Source organism: Bombyx mandarina, chromosome 05 (genome assembly GCF_030267445.1).
Source record: "Bombyx mandarina strain Sakado chromosome 05, ASM3026744v2".
Taxonomy (NCBI): Eukaryota; Metazoa; Arthropoda; class Insecta; order Lepidoptera; family Bombycidae; genus Bombyx; species Bombyx mandarina.
The window spans coordinates 932,645-954,168 of NC_143212.1; the positions used below are offsets into that span (position 1 = coordinate 932,645).

The 21,524-nt window shown below is 35.9% G+C and overlaps 1 non-coding gene across 1 annotated transcript; it reads right to left on the reverse strand.

Moving 5' to 3' along the window:
* Positions 1-8,468: 8,468 nt before the first annotated feature.
* Positions 8,469-8,540, reverse strand: TRNAE-CUC (transfer RNA glutamic acid (anticodon CUC)). Its single transcript has one exon. It is a non-coding gene; the product is annotated as a tRNA-Glu (tRNA).
* Between the last annotated feature and the right edge of the window lie 12,984 nt (positions 8,541-21,524).

Sequence of the window (21,524 nt, forward strand, 5' to 3'; positions counted from 1 at the left end):
TGTGAGGTCGACTGCTGTGAGCGCTCGTGACGAATTGTTTCAGCGTTATAATCAATGCCGATGATCAGGTCGTGTGTTGTGAAGGCTGCCGTTGTTCCGCCAAAGATCGCTAATTTAAGAAACATTCCAAGAGCGTCGATTTTTCCAGGAACTTGAGAAGTGAAATTTAAAATTTCTTGATCACCAAGAATTACTTCATTTGTTAAACAAAGCGACGCTCAATAAGTTATTCAAACATTAATCGGAATCTCGACACTTAACAACTTAAGAATTAAATTTTACAATCTAATTTAAGTATACCTACATCAAAGTTTTCGTTTCTTCATTGTTTTAAAAATACATCATTACACAATTAAAATAAACATATGAAACATCAGAAAGTGTGCTAAAACAATAGTCGAACATTTCCATTGCATAAATAACCAATAAAAAATAATATTTTCATTTAAAAATCTGTTAACGATTAAATTTTCAGTACCGATTTTCTCTTCAAGTTTCCATTCATCGGTTTCGTGGAAGAGAACGAGTCAAGTTCAGTGATCCAGACGTAGGTACATAACTCATCGGGCGTCCATAGTCCATACTCCATGCGCACACGCAGAGGCTCTGATCCTCATGATGTACGACTTTATGTCGAATCGTGATGACATTTAGAAAATTAACAGTGTTTTTAAGAGATCCACATCCAAGCTCATATTATGCAAATCATCGAACAAAGAAAGATGCAGCTTATGTGCAAACATTTAACTCCCCCACAAGTGAGTCATAATGGATTCATGACGCCACGATACTGCATAACTTCTCGCGCGAAACAGAAAAAAACTCAATTTTGATATTTGTGTCGTCACATAAGCGTCGTAAATAAATGATTTATGTAGTAATGACAGAGGTATAAATTTTTCGTAAATTTCAAAATATTTCTAATTTAAAGTAACAAGAATGGGCACAATACGAAGGGAGCGGCGCATGCGCAGTTGAGCACGCGTCGCGGCGCGCGCTTCTAAATATAGCGACGCCTCCCGTGAAGCCAACGCTCTCCGGAGATTTCCAAGATTCCATCATTATGGTTTTTTTTTTCTAAGCGACAACACATAATTTTACGACGGTTTTGAATTTTGACAAATCGCTCTCAACCCTTAAGCTTTGCGGGAGTTGAAGTAGACAACATGGGTGTGGACGGCAGTCAGCTATTTGATATTTATTGCTTCAGGACACAAACAGTCCCTTACAATAAAGTATACCCACAAATTAGATATTACAGGACAAAAATAATTGTGTATATGAAGTGGTAGTCAGATGCAGGTTTCTACAAAAAAAATATCTACCCATCTACGTATTATGTATATCATAGAGGCAAATTTTATATAAAGATTTTTTCGATTTATTTACTGCAGTTGTATTCGTATTATATTCGAGTGAAATCTCTGCTAACATCTATTAATATATCTCACAAGAGATATAAAAAAATATTGCTTTTTCAGAAAGTGATTCACGAGTTTATTCTTTTTGTCCTACAAATTACCAGACCGCACTTTAAGCTAGCGCGAGGGAGAGGGATGGAAAATCGACAGCTGCACGCGAGCAACGCGATCGTAAATATTCTCAAGGGAGGGTAAAACTAATGAAAATGAGACATTATTACCGGAATATTATTATGTGATGTCTTTACTTTTTATAAGTGAAGAGTAGATACAGACTAATAGCGTAGCGAATTAGCACAATAGACCAGAGCTATCCATCCATAGATATTGCGATAAGACGTCCAGTATCTCGTCTGGATTCGACATGGCTTTGAATTAAACATTTATTACAGATTAGTTAGATTAGTAACAGACAGTTACTCGTGGTAGGATCTCTTGAGTCCGCCAGGACAGGTACCACTACCCCGCCTATTTCTGCCGTGAAGCAGTAATGCATTTCGGTTTGAAGGGTGGGGCAGCGGTTGTAACTGTACTGAGACATTAGAAGTCATATCTCAAGGTGGGTGGTGGCATGTACGTTGTAGATGTCTATGGGCTCCAGTTCTATCCATCTAAGAGATAAAAAATAAAATTATTGTTTTTTAAATATCAACGCTCAATGGCTATCTCTAAAAGTCTACTACATAAAGTACTCATCAACTCAATCGAGGCTCGACCTCAGAAGACTTGCTAACACTAGCCCTAGCAAGAGCAGTGCTTCGATGAATCTACCACCGGATCGAAATCGCAATACTCTGAGAAGATCCGTCGAGAAATATCTATGAATAAGACGATGACGGCGTTTGCATTTGACCAATTTGATTTTTCTTTTTGTCAGGAATCAACATTATACCAGTTCATATGAGAGAAACTCAGTAATTCAGTAATTTCAGTATTAAATATTAATATCCTTTGAAATATAGGAAAGACTGCTTGCTCTCTTTGAAAATTTAATAAATTGATAAAAAATACTATTTATATACATACATTAGCATAGCTATTTTCGGAGACCTGGAGATCATAGTGGTGGTCATAGACTTGTGAGACTTCAGTTTGAGTTGAATTACAAGTCTCCATTGCTCGAACTACCTCGGAGCATTTTTACATAACGAATTATATGTATATTTTGCAGAGACACGACACCAAAGAAGTCAGTTTGACGTACCTTGGGTTTATTTTGAGATTTCAAGAAAATTTTACTTCCAAAACCACAAGTGCTTGAGCTTGGTGAAGCAAACAACTACCTATATTACATTGTTGCCTGTTACGGTATAGTACAGTACATTCTACTTATATGTATAAGCTAGTTCATCTATATTCAAAGAAACCTTGCGAATCTCCTCATTTCTCATTCGATTTCGCAGGGAAACTCCGAGCATAGCCCTCTGTATTGCTCTTTGAGTGACTTTGAACCTTCTGATAAGGGCCATTGTCAGCGATCACGTCTCTCTGCCATGATGACATACACTTTACTTACTTATAAATCCCGCAATTAAATTCTTTTAAATTTAATTGCGGGATTTGGACGAACAGCTTGGACAGTTTAAACTTTATTTATAAGTTTTCGTTTGCCAACAATCGAATTTCAACCAGGTCAATGAACTAAGAAAATCACGATTCATTCAAAATAATCGATATCTGTAAATACATCTTCTACTCGGCTGTTCTTGGACTGCGTTTTATTTATAAATTTTAATGTAATTAAATAATGTAAAATATAGACAGGTGGACTGATCATTGTGGCGAGGTTTGTAGGAGACCTATGTCTAGCAGTGGAGGTATGTGTGTTGTAAGTTAGAATATATCATATATCAATTCCTGATTAGTGCATTAGTAATTTCTGGTTAATGATGTATCTGACGATACAGCTTACGGAGATACGTTATTAGCTTTCGATAGTTTTCAACTTCAAGGTGCGCATGAGAATTTTTACATAAAAGTAAAACAGAGCTTAGTGTTCGGAGTTCTAGAATTTTCTTTTCTGAGTCTAGGCTTGTGAATGATGTTTCTTAGTCTTCTTTATTGGCTTTGTGAACAGTTGAGTAATGCAGCCCATCTGATGGTTCACTATCGTTCATCACCATACAGAAAGAACTATGAGTTGATGCCCGTCACTGTGAGTTAACGTTTTGCAAAGACAATTCAGACTATACCACCTCGCCCACAGCTGAAAACGATTAATTTCTCAATAAACTTTTCAAATTAAGAATACAAGTTTTAACAACCACATGCCGCAAATCAAGTTCCAAATAAACACAATGTGAAGGTATGCAACGGTCTATAGAACTATGCACAAGTTTTATGGAAGAAAGAACGGTATAACGTGAGGAATAAAAGGCGTTTTTGCGTGTATTCTTTGCGTGTTTTCAGCAGAAAGAGACACGTGCGCCGTGCGCAAAGTAAACCGAGATCCTTTGGCAGCTGCGGCTCGATTGTGACGCTTTGCGTGACTCAGATTTGACGGTCGATTCTTTTTTTTATTTTTATTTACCTTCAACCTATAAGATTAGCACAGAAAAATGAGTAAATCTTTCTGAATAAACAATTTCTTATTATTTTTTCACTAGAGATCTTACCACCAGTAATTACGTAAATGAATTTATTTTCGGATTTGATTTTTATTACACGATGTTATTCCTTCGCCGTGGAAGTAAATCGTGAACATTTGTTAAGTACGTATTTCATTAAAAAAATTGGTACCCGCCTGCGGGATTCGAACACCGTTGCATAACTAGATACGAATGCAGCGGACATTTTATTCTTTAGGCCACGACGACTTTAGCCTTCATTAATATAAATTCACCGAATGAAGTCAATCTCATAGTTTAAACGTAGGATCAAGAAAAGACTGGTTTCAATGTACCAGATGAGAAGTAAGTAGTTTCAGTTTAATTAGCTAACTAATAAGATCGATCACACACAACAAAATTGTAAAGCAAAGCAGAAAGTAGCATTACAAACACCCAACCATATTAACTATTTAATACGAAACTACAACTCAGAACTCTGATATGTATGCAACATAGAACGCATTGAATTACTAATGTATGGAAGTACTTCAAAAGTCAGGTCGAGCACTATTTATAGATATCAATTTCATTGATTTTTTTTAATTATTTGGTGAATTCAAGGTCTCACTCATAATAAATTACTCCGTTCAGTTTTTATCAGATTAGTGACTCCAGTTTTCTCTATTTACTACTACTATTAGTCCATAGCATGCTCAGTCATAGTCAGTCAACTCACAGACACAGCCTACTGAATTTCTCGTCGGATCGTCTCAGTGAGTCGCGATTCCGATCCGATGGTAGATTCAGCCCTTATGTCACTGTAGATTAGATAGATTATGTCACTGCTCTTGCTAGGACTATTGTTAGCACATTCGCTAGGCTGAGCTCCGTGAGCTCGCCTACACGTTATTTGAGCCTACTATAACCCCTCGGGACTACTATGATAGTTAGTATGCTCAGTAAGTTTCCTATTTTTATTGTAGATAAGCGGTCCGCTCCGGCTTCGCTCGGGCCTTTAACAAAAATTTCAACGATATTTTTGACGTTGTTTTATTTTTTTAAATATAATAAAACTTATTGCCGCATAACTATAATAGTTAGACATATGCTGTCGCGAAACTTTTTGTAAACAAGAATGTGTTCTACAAAGTCGTAGTACCTTATTTTATTCTATCATCAATAGTTTTCGCAGGGCACGCGATGTATAGAATATTTTAGGTATTTTTTTGACACCTTGAGTTACATTATTGGAGTTTTAGTAAGGATCTCTAATTTAAAAAAAAAAAAAAAATCTTATGTCACTCAGGAATAGTGTAGCTTCCAAACAGTGAAAGAGTTTTTCAAATCGGTTCAGTAGTTTCGGAGCCTATTCAATACAAACAAACAAACAAACAAATCTTTCCTCTTTATAATATTAGTATAGACAAATCAATGCCAGTAAATTGATTTGATTTGTTCACAAGGTAAGTTTCGTATGCTTGACAAATATTCTTACAAATGTGACTTAGATAAGGCGGAATTATGAGTTGGCTTAAAATTTGGTGGCGGTTGGATTATGTTGGACTATGAGTTAGAGCCTTGAGTGAGTGAGTTCTATATAACCCAAAGCTCGGACGAGCGTTCTTTAATGACTGGGTTTTTAGTCGGTTCAGGTCGGAAGTCCAATGATTTCTTTCTGACCCATAAAATGTTTGACAATTATTATACATCCATTAATTTAAAGTACTAAAATATAGTTTCTTGTAATCTATGTGTGAAAATATTACCGAACAGATTTAAGAAACTTGATTCACATGTAAAACAACTAAAATACTCAATAAATGTCAAAATCTACAAAATATGTTTTCTCCTTTCAATGTAAGTAATAAATAAGAATCACCCAACGCTTTTACGATCATGACGTGCGATATAGATAGAAGGAATTATTTTAATGAAAACAAGCGTGCCTACATTAGCCTGAAATTACAGCATTAAGGAAAAATCAACAGAAAGGAGATAAAAATCGGCCACAAGAAATTCTAAATTCTAAAATTGAAAGTGCATCGATGTTCATCATGTATCCGCGATAAGGGCATATTAATACGATCGGCAGTCTGTCTGTACTTGCGAGTTGTACTTTTCAAAATTTTGGAAAGTGAAGGAGACGAAAACTTTTACACGTAGGTTTTAAAACACGGATGATTTAAAATAGAATAAAAATTGTAATTTCTAATAACTCCTCTCCTCATCATCGTAATTATTATATTTATTAGTTACGATGTCTCCCTCTCATTTTCGATACTATCATCGAACTAAATCACCGAATATGCTATGCAACATAATGATAGCTGTATAATATCAAGAATCTATTGAAAATTTAAAGACCAAAGATGTACGGATTTTTGGAAAATAAATCAGGACGACAGTTTTCATTTTACACAATGTACTTATATTTTCTAAATGACGGTAGATAGTTAAATAAAATTAACACTTTCAAATTTATAGGTAAATCTGAAAATCAAAGAAATACGTTTAAAGAAAATTCAGGGTTGTCCCACTGGCCAGTGCTACTAATGAAAATATCTGACTTTTGCTTTATTTTACTTTTTAATGATAATTAGAACTTGAAGCAACAGACGCGACTTTTTATAAACTCATTTAAGTGACGATCAGCAAATCCGTCGTCCGCCTAGAATCCGCTAAGCCATAGGGGTGATACGCTTTGGCATCGAGCCCAGTTTCGTTTTTGGCTCACAGCCAAATTGAGAGCGTACGTCGAAAAAAAAAATGGCGTCGCGCATCTTTGATATGCGTCACAGGCGCGCGCGCATCCAGACCTAACATGATTTTTACGTTATGTAAAATAGGTTTTATTGTCGTTTCGTAACCGTAGAACGTTGTTAAAATCAAGTGGACGACGAATGAAAACATGTTTAAATTTAGAACGGTCAGTACTATGATATATTATATTTTGTGAACATATGTATTTTTTTTATTGCATAGATGGGTGGACGAGCTCACAGCCCACCTGGTGTTAAGTGGTTACTTGAGCCCAAAGACATCTACAACGTAAATGCGCCACCCACCTTGAGATATACAGCTTTAATAAGCAAACAAAAAAATTGATACTTCGATTCCAGGTCTCAAATTGGGGTTTTCGAATATATACTTATCTTACTTATTTCATAATTGTATCTTTAGTCAAAAATACCATCACCAAGCAAGTTAAGAAAGTCAGTTATATAAATTAAATACATTCAATATACTACGAATTGTCTCTTCAATACACAAAGTTCAGTAGTTATACCGTAATATTTGTTTTGTTACAAAATGTTTTCATAATGTAATCTTATAAAATACTTTGTACTACAAATACAAAGTTTAGAAGCTCAATTTCATCATAGAACAGAGTAAAACAATAACATATTTATATTCTTTTGTAAAAAAACAACGCTGACACTAAATTCGTCAAAACTTTTAGCTTCAACTGACACTTTGGTATATAAAAATACTAGCGACCCGCCCTCGCTTCGCTTCGGAAACATTAAATTTTATTATTGATAGCTGAGTACCGCGACGTTACCCGCGGTTATTGTCGTACCGCGGGTGATGCCGCGGGGCGAAGCTAGTCTCAAAAATATAGCTTAAGTTACTCCTCATATCATCAGCTACCTATCAGTGAAAGCCTTGTCAAAATCGGTCAGCCGTTTTAGAGATTAGCCGGAACAAACAGACAGACAGACAAACCGACAAAAATTGTAAAAAATGTAATTTTGGTGTATATACCGTATATAATATATTTATATGCATGTACTAAAAAGCGATTATTTCAATATTACAAACAGACCCTCCAATTTCATTTACACATATAGATTTACATCTAAGTTTCCCTCAGTGACCTACCCCAAAACGAAACAAAGGGAACCTTGAACGTTCAGTATCGCTCAATCGATCTTCATCAAGTATTCATGGAGAGGCATTTTCCGGATTGTATTAACTTACATTAGCGGTTAAGAGGTTACCACAATCTACTGACAGTAAAACCCACCATGGAAATGACGTCAAACTGTCATAAGTTCGAAAACACGACATTGTTCTACGGGAAAAATAGGCAGGACTATGATAGACCTATGCGAGCTGTCAAAGCGTTCTAATAGCTATCTACTACAGCACTAGCTACAGTAGGTACTACTGCTGATGTAATTTTGAGATCATTATTAAATAAGTATACCTTAGGGTGGCGCCCGTTTTCAACTATTATCTACAGTGATTTGTTATGGGATTCTGGTGATTTCGTTCCGACTTTTTTAAAGCTACTTCCATACTGTATTTTCAGATATCATTACTGATATATATTATCCGAATTTGGTACGAAATCGCTTCCTTAGAGTTATGAAAGCTATCATAATATTATGTACTATTTATTATCTTCTTCAATAATGTTTCAAGCTTAGAGCTATAAGCGACGCTTTGGCCCTTGCATAGCTAAGTTCACTTAGCAAAAAATTTCAAAAAGGAATTCCGATACCGGGAATCGAACCCGAGCCTCCTGGGTGAGAGCCAGGTATCCTAGCCACTAGACCATATCGGATCATGTACGTTGCTATGAAATTTATTATAATTTACAAGTTATCACATACATAGTTTCACACTTTATCTTAACTGATAAAATTGTTGATTATACCAAAATTAATCAGAAAGTAGTTTGACGGATACACAGTCTGTGCCCATTCAATTAACGTTTACAAAAGTTAAATGAATTTAATAATTTTCTATATCAAAACTAGTCGGATACGTGTGTTTGTATTTTCAATACACTTAATTAACTAAATCTATAATATAAGTACTATTTTCTTTGGGCGTCACGGGTCGTAGACATTATTTAAACTATGTTGAGATACGTATTTGAGGTCTGACTTGTGGTTTCAACTTCATCATATATCAGGATCCTAAGGATTAGCTAAGCATCAACCTTCTTCTATATTAAATATATATTTTTTACTTAATATTATCATGTTTTTTTTTTATTGCTTCGAGGGTGGACGAGCTCACAGCCTGCCTGGTGTTGAGTGGTTACTGGAGCCCATAGACATCAACAACGTCTTGGGAAGTAAAATGAAGTCGCCGTGGTCTGTAGGTTAAGACGCCGGGTATTTTCGTATTAATCAATTCGTCTATGCCGCGGCCAGGGTTCAAATCCCGCAGATAAGTACAAAATGTTTGTAAGGACATAATATATGTACATAATGTACGTGCTTAACATTTCATTCACAAGTGCGTACACGGTTCTGCTTATTTCCACCGTAAGAACGTCGCTTTGCAATATAATATTTTTTGTGTCCTGTTTAAATAGGTGGTAACCTTATGCTGACCTGGTTTAAAGAAATTAACTTGAGCTATAGATATGGCAACGTGAACGCCGACTCCTCAACTCGAGATACTCGTGTCTGTGACTGCAGCCAATGGACATCACAACATAAATGCCGTCACACATCTTCTGATATTAAGAATCCAGAAACCAGTTCTGGATAGAGGAAGCTTCCAGATGTTTTACCATCTACATTAATAAAAATGGTTTAGATACAGCATTTTGAATAACTGAATAAGATACCTAATCCTTCAGAAAATGTAGCCTATGCAAAACACATTTTGACTGTACATTTCATATCAGTGGATATTAATTAGGTTCACCTTCTCTTTTCGTATCCCAAAATAAAACAAAAAACAAGCAATTAACCCGAAAATACAGAAAAAAAAACCGTATTATCTAGCACTCGATAAATGTCACTGAAAGCCACGTACGAGCCGGTGTAGAGGGTTGGCATGGAGCCAGAATCAACAGGCGAACTGCTTCCAGCATCAGGGCTATATGGAAAAACATCTTAACACTCTCCGTTTACTGTGGGATAAGGCTGACATAAAATAGAGAAGAAATATGAAAAAAATATATTTGGGTTGTACTTTTTGTTTGTAGCAGATAATACCATAGAAAATATTATCTAGACGATAATACGTATTTAGTAAAGACAAATTTAATATTATTTGCGATGATCGAGCTGATAAAAGACTGATTAGTATAAAATACCAGCGGAAGTATCAAAATAACCAGCAAAATCGAATGAATTTGAATATTTATCAGGGAAAACAGGTTTAAGATAACACGATGATAGTATGGAAATAATCTTCAATTTGCAAAATCACGATAAAGAACATTTGAAATTAGTCTTAACATCTAAAGTTTTATAATAACCAAATATATGTTTAATTTTTGCACAGAATTCAAATTCGAAGAACTTCGTTTAAATCACACGCATCAAAAGTACATTGTAATTGAATCAATTTAAAGTATGTAGTTGTTTTTTTTGTAAATCCTAAGAATTATATTGAAATAATGATTTGTTTTTTCAATAATATTCGAATAATAAGAACGAATTGTATATAAGTACAGGAGGCCTGGCTACGTGCCAGCTCCGAAAGTTGTAGTCGTGAAAATTTATGTGTGCGTGTTGAAAATGTACCGATATCACAAAACTAATAAAGTTTTTTTTTTTTTATTTCACGTTAAAATACTCGATAGATACCTCACACTTTGAATTCTACATTTAAATTTAAAAAGGAAATTGGGTTTTAGCTTTTAATTTTCCATTATGACATTCAAGAGTTCTTTGAATTCATTTTACTAATACTTTCAATACATTTTTAAAAACAATTTTTTTTTATTGCTCTTGTAGGCAGACGAGCATACGGCCCACCTGATGGTGAGTGGTTACTGTCACCCATGGACTTCAGCACTGCTAGGGGCAAAGCCAAGCTGCTGCCTACCGCAAATGTCTGAAATGTTTTTAGCTTGAATGAATACAAAAACGTTTTTAAGTTTTTTTTAGGTGTTTTTACAATTATCGAAGTTTATTTTTATTTTAAACCAAAATTCGAAAACATTCAAATCATATTTAAAAATCGAGAAAGCTCATAAAAAATATCGCAGTGATTTTGCTGACGGTACATACAAAGAGACGATGACCTCGAATGGATGTCTAGCCAAATGTCGGCGTGCCGATCTCGCGGTGCGTCCCTACATAACAGATAAACAACTCACCGGACTTGTGCCGTTCCTATTGTAATTACATTTGTGTAGAACCTGTCTTTGTAACAGCTAATATCTATGTAAGATACTGGTGTACAGTACTGGTGGTAGGACCTCTTGTGAGTCCGCGCGGGTGGGTACCACCACCCTGCCTATTTCTGCCGTGAAGCAGTAATGCGTTTCGGTTTGAAGGGTGGGGCAGCCGTTGTAACTATACTTGAGACCTTAGAACTTATATCTCAAGGTGAGTGGCGCATTTACATTGTGGATGTCTATGGGCTCCAGTAACCACTTAACACCAGGTGGGTTGTGAGCTCGTCCACCCATCTAAGCAATAAAAAAAAAAGATTAGCCAACCAAGAAACGCATTTTATTTTGGATTCTTTAAGCTGTTCAAATACAGCCAGCGACGATTCATTTTTGACTCTGAGATTTTAATCAAACACAATAACAGAACAAAAATGACCTTGTAACGAAATACTAAAAAATAAAATAAATATTTTGTATGCTGCTTCTTCATATGAGCATAGAAAAACTGGACGAATCTAGTTACTTTTACGTTGATAATAGTCGTAGTAGTAGAGAGAAGATGCCAAATATATAAATTTATTGAAATTCAAAGAGGACATTTACCTGTTCAACGCGTTTTTTAAATAAATTTTCTTGAAGATAGCTTTTCTTGTTCAGACTCCATTTCACGCAATCAATCTAGTCGCTACGAAAAGGAAAAGTTTCATTAAAATATTTGATGAAGCGCTGGTACAATTAGGTAGAAGTAAGCCGGGCCTCAGATGTTCGCTAATGAAGATTGATACAGTAGATCGCGTGAATTTTCAAGACAGGAACATAATGAAAGCTGAAAGGCGAACAATAATCATTATGATTTTTCGTACCAAGAAATTTTTTGGTAAAAAAAATACTTTGAAAATTTAGTTTTTTAAAGCAGTAGTCCGGGGAACTCACGACACATCTGGATTCAATTGGATCCCGAAGCATATCTCATCTCGATGCTCGGCGGCATCTATTGTGGTCTCTCACCTTGAAACATCGAGATGAAATTTCAAATGTATTGCAATAACGACTTTCTTGTAGGGCGTCGTTTGAGCCCCCTTGTAAGTAAGTAAGGTAAGGGAAGTAAGGTAAGGCAGTCGTTGTATTATACTTTAAAACTCGTGTCTCAAGGTGGGTGACGGCCCTAACTTTATCGGTGTCTATAGGCTCTGGTAATCACCCAGGTGGGCCGTGACTCGTCTACCCTTCTAAAAAATAAAAAAAAAAGCAAATACTCGTATTTGCCGGCATTTTCTCTTGACAACGGATTCGCGTCTCTTACAAATAATTCAAATATTTTTATCAGAAAGCCATTAGGGCTGACAAAAATCTCGGTGTATTTCGCATACCGAATTTTTTAATTTAAAATTCGAGTTCTTCCTTACGCAAAGGGGTAACCTTTTGAATTCAAATCTATACTTAATATTAAAAAGCTGAAGAGTATGTTTATTTGTTTGGTTGAACGCGCTAATCTCGGGAACCACTGGTCCGGTTTGAAAAATTATTGCAGTGTTAGATAGCCCTTTTATTGAGAAAGGCTATATTATAGGCTATTTTTCACCACGCTTAGACCTATACGAGCGAAAAACGAATAAAGAATGTTTCAAAATTGTTTTTTTCTTTTCTTTTTGAGAGCTTCCGCTGCGTGCGCTGCGAAAACTGTTAAAGTTTCGCTAAAGTAATGTATGAAAGAATTGTTTCTCTTTAAAAATCCTAAAAAAAGTCCGCGACTGCATATGTCTATATTTTAAGGTTGGCTTATTATAACATTTTTTATGCTAACCAAATTTGTGCTAAAATAAAGCATTATTTGTGAAGGTTATTTAATAATGATATGAATCCCTATCCAAATAAATAAGTTATTCAATACTTTTTTTTTCCCTACCTAAGCTGATAATCTTGAGAGGCTATTTCAGCGTCGCCTTAACTAGTAGGTGAGCTCACGTGGCTCAAACCTGATGACGTTGCTAACACAAACCCTAGCAAGAGCCGTGCTTCGCAGAATCTACCACCGGGTCGGAAACGCAACCCACTGAGAAGATCCGTCGAGAAATATCTATGAATAAGACGATGACGGCGTTTGCATTTGACCAATTTGATTTTTCTTTTTGTCAGGAATCAACATTATACCAGTTCTTTTTTTTTTTTTTTTTTATTGCTTAGATGGGTGGACGAGCTCACAGCCCACCTGTTGTTAAGTGGTTACTGGAGCCCATAGACATCTACAACGTAAATGCGCCACCCACCATGAGATATAAGTTGTAAGGTCTCAGTATAGTTACAACGGCTACCCCACCCTTCAAACCGAAAACTAACAAGAAGCACCCAAATCACTATAGGATAGGCTTTGAAAATTGTAGATTTTTCTGGATTTCTCCAGGAACCCATAATCAGATCCTGATCCTACTGATTACAGGATCATTCGGGAAGTCTACCCTTTTGAACGATTTTTTTTTTTTATCAGAATCGGTTCAAGCATTCTCGAGAAATCGGTGGACATCCATATATTAAAAAAAAAAGTAGTCGAATTGATAACTTCCTCTTTTGAAGTCGGTTAAAGGCATGCTTTTGGTACCTTCAATACCTAGCTCCAAATGAAGTCGCGGGTAAAATTTAAAGTTATCCTAAAGTAACTATTCCACGCGGACGAAGTCGCGAGCAAAAGCTAGTTATCTATAAAGTAAACAAAAAATTGGCCGCAATGAAAATCAGATTACGACGACAATCTGACACACCTATGACTGTTTGAGCAATATTTATATTTCCTTTGCCAAGTGTGGACGGTGGGCGTTCTGAGTTCGGATCACTATAAGTTTTTCTTTCTGCGGATACTTATTTTCATTGATTTCTTTTGAAAAAAAAAGGGAAAGCACTATCGCTATGGACACTATTTAGACAATTTAGTCGAGACTTCCACCTTATATCTCAAGCTGTGTGCTGCGATAGTGATCATAAAACAGAAGATATTTGACAGATGCCTGAATCTCGCTAACGACATTTCCAAGATAAGCTTACATAAACACAAGTTCCGAACAACAACATTCGGACCCTCGATTCACCGAGCAATTTCATTCGCTTCATGGAAAAACTTTCCTCTGTCTTTACTTTCCAAATGTGTATCAGCAATTACGTTTTGATCTCATTGAATTCCAATCGCCACTTAAAGGACCGTAGGGTTATTCGTTCACCCAGAACAAAAGGTTGTTAGTCTTGACGGTACAACTAATTCAAGAATTAATTCTGGTCGGACAGGACTGGCTTTTGCCCCTTGCCTAGGGAGTGCGCGGGGTATGCGAGACTTGACAATCTGGCTTCTGTCACCTACATTGAGACTTCCATCTTATGTAAAGACGGTGACGTCTTGTCTATGAACTCACTTACTTAAAGTAGACAGGCAATGTGCTCGCCTGACGATCTAGTAGCAAATAATAATATATCTAAGCAATAAAAAAATAAATAATAATAATAAAACACATTACCAAAATTAGCTAGAGTACGGTAATAAATACTACTCGTAAACAGCGGCTTTGTTCTGCCCATGGCATTGATGACGTCCACGAGTGAAGGTAAGTACTCAAAAGTGGGTCGTATGCTCATCTGCTTATAAAGGTAATTAAAAAAAAAACTTTTTTTTTTCGATCACACAGAAAACATGGTCAACCTACCACTTGATTTTCCATGACGTTGTGACAGTGCTAAGGGAAACGGTTGAAAAAAAAACAATTAAAGTAACATCCGTAGCAGCGACACCAGACTTGGCTGTGTGGTGGTTTAGAATACCACCACCCAAACTCATCCCGTGGGTGACGTACAAGGCGACGAAGGGTTTCACCGAAGAGAAGCGTGGTTCCTGTTTGAACCTGAATATAACATAATATATTGTATCAATTCTACCTACTACTATAAAAGGCATGCTTAAACAGGCTTGCTATAGCAAAATCTTCATTTCATACCAGAGTATTTTAGTATGTCAACAAGAATATTTAATAAACTACCTATAAAAAATTTTAAGACAGTAGATTTACAAGATTTTAAGCAAAAATTGCAAGTGTTTTTATTAGATAAGGCTTACTATAGTATGTCATAATATTTAGACGATAACTTTGGATAATTTAGATAATAAAGTAGAATAGAGTTCAATAATTATAATTTAAGTTTATTTTTATTTTTATGTAGATTATACTTACACCTAATATTTGTACGCTTTACTAGCAGGACATAGTGATACATTTATTAATATTAACTTATTAATCTTTATTAACCTATGACCACAAATAATAATAAAATAAAAATAAAATAAAATAAACCATAATTAAAAAAAAAACTCAAACCGACTTCAGTTGAATGTACATTAATTGACCTCATTAAAAAGCAAAATACGTCCGTTCGTTTACCGGGATGATATGTTTTTTCGGGCTGTTTTGATTTAAAAACGAAACTACTGAAAAAATTTTGATGAAATTTTAAATCAGTTTATAACGGAGGATGAATGAAAGACGGGATTCTGATGTTACAAACAACAAAATACAGATGAATTCAGCTTCACTCCTTTTTTTGAAGTCAGTATAAAACAAACACAAATTCAGAATATACAATATAGTAGTAAAGGCTTGGCTCTAATATATTAATATTTTTATTGTAACACATGATTCATTGCATCAACGAATATACATTTCAATTTTGAGTGTTAAAATTCGTCAGCTCTCACGCGATGACGTCTTTTGTGAATCATTAAAGTGTCGGAAAGTGTGAGTGCTGTAATTTTTAAAAATTATTCTCCTGTACTTATAAAAAAAAAAAAAAAAACCAAAATCTTAAAGATGCTACATAGGTTCAAAGTGACGTGTGTTCACGAGATTGCGCAGTTGACGACAGGCTGCTAACGTTGACGAGATGATGGCTAAACTGGTGTTAAGTATTTCTTACAAAAGATAGAGCATCGTAAATTTAATCACTGTTTAACCCCAAAGGAAAACAAGCATAACAAATCTACACTTCAAAAAAGAAAACACAATGGCTTTGCGACAGAAATTGCGTGCCCATTTCACACCCTACAATACAAAGTACGTTAAAATCGCACAGCTATTGCTCAATTCGGGTGAAATTTCATAAAGAATTACACCGTTTAGCAGTAGAACCACGTGCCAAATATTTATCTAATCAGCAACGGAAAACATTTAGCTAGCGATGAGAAACGAACAACAGGCTCCTTTGATTCTTTGACCTGATTACGTCGAACTTGTGAAAAGTTTTGTCTGAGACAGTGTGACGTTCGGCTGGAAAATGTTTATTAATCTATGTAACTGGGTAGCATCGATTCCTTTGGTCAATATACCTAATATTGACACCCAGCAGAGATTAATCGTTGTAATTTTTTTTAACGGACCACGTGAACACAACTATTCTGAGTACTGAAATGTCTTGTGAATAACAACAACACTAAGACAGCTTCTTACGTAAATTATAATATAACAATAAGAGATGCGCCACGTCGTTGTTAAATTTATAATTATAAAATATTGATAATAAATAAATAAATAAATAAAACAATCTGGAACCAGTTCCTACTATGCTGTATAGGTAACGGACAAACAAACAAAAACAAAGAACTTTGCGCAAGTGGATATTATTTGTATGTACTTCGAAACATTGTAATTGAAACAGTTAAATCTCAAACGTAAATTTTATTACACAAAATAATAGTGAAGTTTTATTAATTTTGAAACCACGACACTCTCAAAAATTAACTAGTAAATATGAATCCCTGTGTTGTTTTAAACAGATTAGTTGCATCATTGATGTAATGGTCATTTGAATAAATTACACTAACACATTCCTAATCACAGAAATACATACACATTCCTAATTTGAAGAGCCCTCCGTTTGATGGCCCAATATAAATTATCCAGTTTAAAGCAAAAAATGCTGGTCAAAACGACTATGGTCTAATGCATGAAGTAAAATAAATGGTCTAATTGTGTATCATCACGGTCTATCCAACGTTTCGATCTTTCCTTCGGCAGCTAGCATTAATTTTATGAAAGAAGGCATTAACTTCTATAAGTCAGTATCTAGGTTATAAGCAGCGTGAGAGCTCCAGCTTGATTGAAAATTTTGGAAAATCCAGACATGATAAGCCAGTGGTCCAAGGAATGAATGGTACTGAGACAGTGGTCCAAGAAATTTGCAAATGTAGCCGTGATTCGCCCTTACTTTGGGAACTGGGTGAATTGTGGCCGAAGATATATCGACTTCGCATCACGCAAGTGTTACAAACTACTGATGCGTTTTTTCATTACCCTGGGTGCTCACAATCGAGTTCCACGATAAGGGAACTTAAAAAATTGATTCATTTATTTCGCGAAATAACGATAACTCCTAGTGCTACACCACACGAGTCAGCATTACTGTCTAGCCTGATTCTGCTTCGAAACAGTTGATCTTTCTGGTTTGATGGGTATCGTAGCCGTTGAATGCTTCGGAGGACAATCAAGAGAATAGAAGCACAAGTACAAAAATTCGTCACACCACATAGGTGCACCAAAAAAGTAAAACGAAAATTATATTTCATTTATATTTGACTTCATTAATTTCAGCCTTAGTGCTTACTGTGGTTTGATTACATAGTTTAATTAACTCAACAATCTGAGGCATAATCACTTTCGAGAACCTTTAGTTATTGGTTTCAATCAAATGGAGCACCTACAAATATATGGAAATGTAATGTAAATTGTGATCAAAATAACACTCATTGTTAGTCTAGTGATTTTGTGATTGCGTGTAGCGCTAAATTAATAACGAAAATTATCAAAATCATCTCGTTGATTCCAGATCAGTGTAGTTTCCTATTGTGTGTTGGTAGGGTCCATTACACAGGAGAATCCTAATCTTAATAGTCGGAACCGATTTTGGAACGTTTTTAAAATATATTATCTATACTAATATATAAATCTACAGTGGTTTTTACGGATGTTCCCTTATAACTACTGAACCATGCATCCGATTGACTTGAAGCTTGGTATCCATGCAGAAAATACATGTACTTAATGGATAGGCTAATATTTATATGAGTGTTGGACTCCCTACACCAGTTGCGGGGGCGTTAATGATGAGAATCTTTGTGAGAGTGAGAAATAATAATTTTAATTTTAAATGCCCAGCGAAGCGGACGGGTATAACTAGTACATATAGAAGATTAACGTCAAAAAGAAGATCTCCACCTAGCGAGTGATATTTCTCGGTAGACTGACGGTTCCGTATGTGTTGTTCGGAACTTGTATAAGTGCAAGTTTATCTTGAAAATGTTGTAAGCCAGATTCAGGAATCTGTCAAATATCTTGCGTTAAACGATGGCTTTAAATGATAGCCACCACAATGTATTGAAGACCGCATGATTTTTACGACAACCATCCTACAAGACACATACTTCAGTACCATATAAAGAAAATAAAAAAGCCATAACCTAATTCGTTCGAGATGTAACCAGTAGGAAGACGTCAAACGGTATATAGGTCGAGCTACTGGCCACACGCCAGGAATTAGTCACTCGGTGTTGTGGCCAACGCGTGACGGCAAACGTAAAGGTTACGTCTGGATTAGAGGCGGACCGTACGCGCAGTTCCATAATACGGAGGTGGTGGCATACAAAATTACCGCTGAAATGAAAAAAACGCGAGGTAATTTTAAAATAAAGACTAAATTAACTAAGACAAAGCTTAGAGCTTGCCGCAAAATAGACGAATTATGAATTACTAATAGCTTTTGGCCGCGACTTCGTCCGCACGGAATAGTTACTTTGGCATAACGCTAAATTTTACCCACGACTTTATTCACGTAAAAAGTGAAAATATTTTTGAATAATATAATGTTTAGAAATTATTTAAGGTACCAAGTGATGCTATATAGCCTATACCCTTCCTCGATAAATGGGCTATCTAACACTGAAAGAATTTTTCAAATCGGACCAGCAGTTCCTGAGATTAGCGCGTTCAAACAAACAAACTCTTCAGCTTTATAATATTAGTATAGATTGGTAATGTATATTGCTAGTAAGTTCCACTATCGAAACAGACGTTGAATGCGTCAACCGTTATCCATACAACTGAGTCTTCGACATTATTAAGGTGTTTATAAGCTCAGAGGTATTATCGACACAATAAAAACTAATTTGGCAACACATCTGTGTGTGGAGCACGGTTAGGAATCTAGAGCTACATAAACTCATTCAAAATTGATCAATTGTGAATTTTGAAGCATATAATTCGACAATAATAATATCATATGAAATTAATCTTAATAACGTAATTTTCTTTACACGTTACAACTCCCAAATGCTATTTCGATTGCCTCGTTAAAATTTGTGCAAATGCACCCAAAACTATGTGTTCCAACAAAAGATAAGTAAATTATCATGACTCCAGAATTTAAGTCAGTAATTTGAAATTTAGCTTAAAAGCTACCTCTTAAAAGCCGTTGAAGAGATTTTGGATAAGATATGTTATTACTAGAAGTAGCTATATTAAGTGTTGACTCAAGGACGGGTCACCGTCCTCATCGGACTCGTAGATTACAACGAAGAGCTCAACGAACAAACTAGCCAATAGACACAGCCTACTGAGTTTCTCGCCGGATCTTCTCAGTGGGTTGCAATTCCGGTCCAGTGGTAAATTCTGCGAAGCATTGCTCTTGCTAGGGCTAGTGTTAGTAAATTCTCTGAGGTTGAGCCCGTGAGCTCACCTACCCATCCACGCGAAACTGGAATAGCCCTAATACCAGCGAATAGGCAGCTAATAGGTAGGTTATAAAAATAATAATAAGTGTATTAAGAAGTCTACGAAACAGTGCTGCAATGTAGTGCTGAAGTTACTCTTAAGACATTATAGCACTAATGAAGGCAAAGTAACATTGTACATCAGACTATCGTTTAAGAAAAGAAGACAAAAGAAGCAAGAACTATCACGAAAGTTTCGATACGAGCCGATATTTATCTACGATCTGATTCATATTCACCAGTATTTCATGACGGAAGTGTTGTGTTTCAGTATTGTTCAGCTGAAGTCGTGCTGTGCGTGTTGTGAAGACTGGATGGCGTCAGAGATCACGCACACATCGACGTGTGGGCGGAGCGTCGTGTGCCCGACGACTGCCGGCGCCTCGCTTGTACTGGTTCGAAGATAATTTTAAACTCAATTTTTTTTTTAATATATTTTATTTTATTTAATTTATTGCTTAGATTAGGTGGAAAAGCTCACAGCCAGCCTGGTGTTAAGTGGTTACTGGAGCCCATAGACATCTACAACGTAAATGCACGACCTACCTTGAGATATAAGTTCTAAGATCTCAGTATAGCTACATCGGCTGCCCCACCCTTCAAACCGAAACGCATTGCTGCTCCACGGCAGAAATAGGCAGGGCGGTGGTACCTACCCGTGCGGACTCACAAAACGTCCTACCACCAGTAATAAATGATTAATTTTATACATTACGACAATGAATCGAAGTTATAACTGTAATCTGATATTTAACATATTATAAGCATCTCGTAAATTCGTCTCCGTGCGATTGACGAATTCTAACAGCATTTTATAATATAATGTTAGATAAAATTTGTAAGTTTTAAATAAAATATTCAAAGCAAACTGTCGTTCGAGTAATACGATCGGTCGATCAAAATCACGAGTAATTTTTTTTAGCTTATAAAGTACTAAAGAGTTGTTCCAACGGAATCCTCGTTGTGTATTTTAATTTGCATTCACAAATTCGATTTGGCAAGTTTTGAGTTACTTATTGACATTTCAAATAATTCAATACAAAGTTAATGTTATTAATGTTCTTCTTATACTATACTCGTAATGTATGATACCTATCTATGATATATGTACTTGCAGCGTTTATTTACCGATTTAACTTTTTCTATTTAATGTTTGGATATACATTTTTTTTATTGCTTTTTTAGATGAGTGGACAAGCTCACAGCCCACCTGGTGTTAAGTGGTTACTGGAGCCCATAGGTATCTACAACGTAAATGCGCCACCCATCTTGAAGCATAAGTTCTAAGGTCTCAGTATAGTTAGAACGGCTTCCGACCTTCAAACCGAAACGCATTACTGCTTCACGGCAGAAATGGGAGGGGTGGTGGTATCTACCCGTGCGGACTCACAAGAGGTCCAACCACCAGTAAAAAGTGATGACCAACCCGGAGGGAAATACATATCAAAAGATGCGTATTTGTGTTTTTTTATTGCTTTGATGGGTGAACAAGCTCAGGGCCTTCTTAGTGGAAAGAGGTTACTGGAGCCTCTAGACATCAACAACATAATTGCCGGTACCTTAAGACATGAGTTCTAAGTAAACTCTTAAAACAAATATCACGGCTGAACCACCCGGAACGTATTACTACTTCACGGCATAATTAGGCGGGGCAGTGGTACCTACCCGTG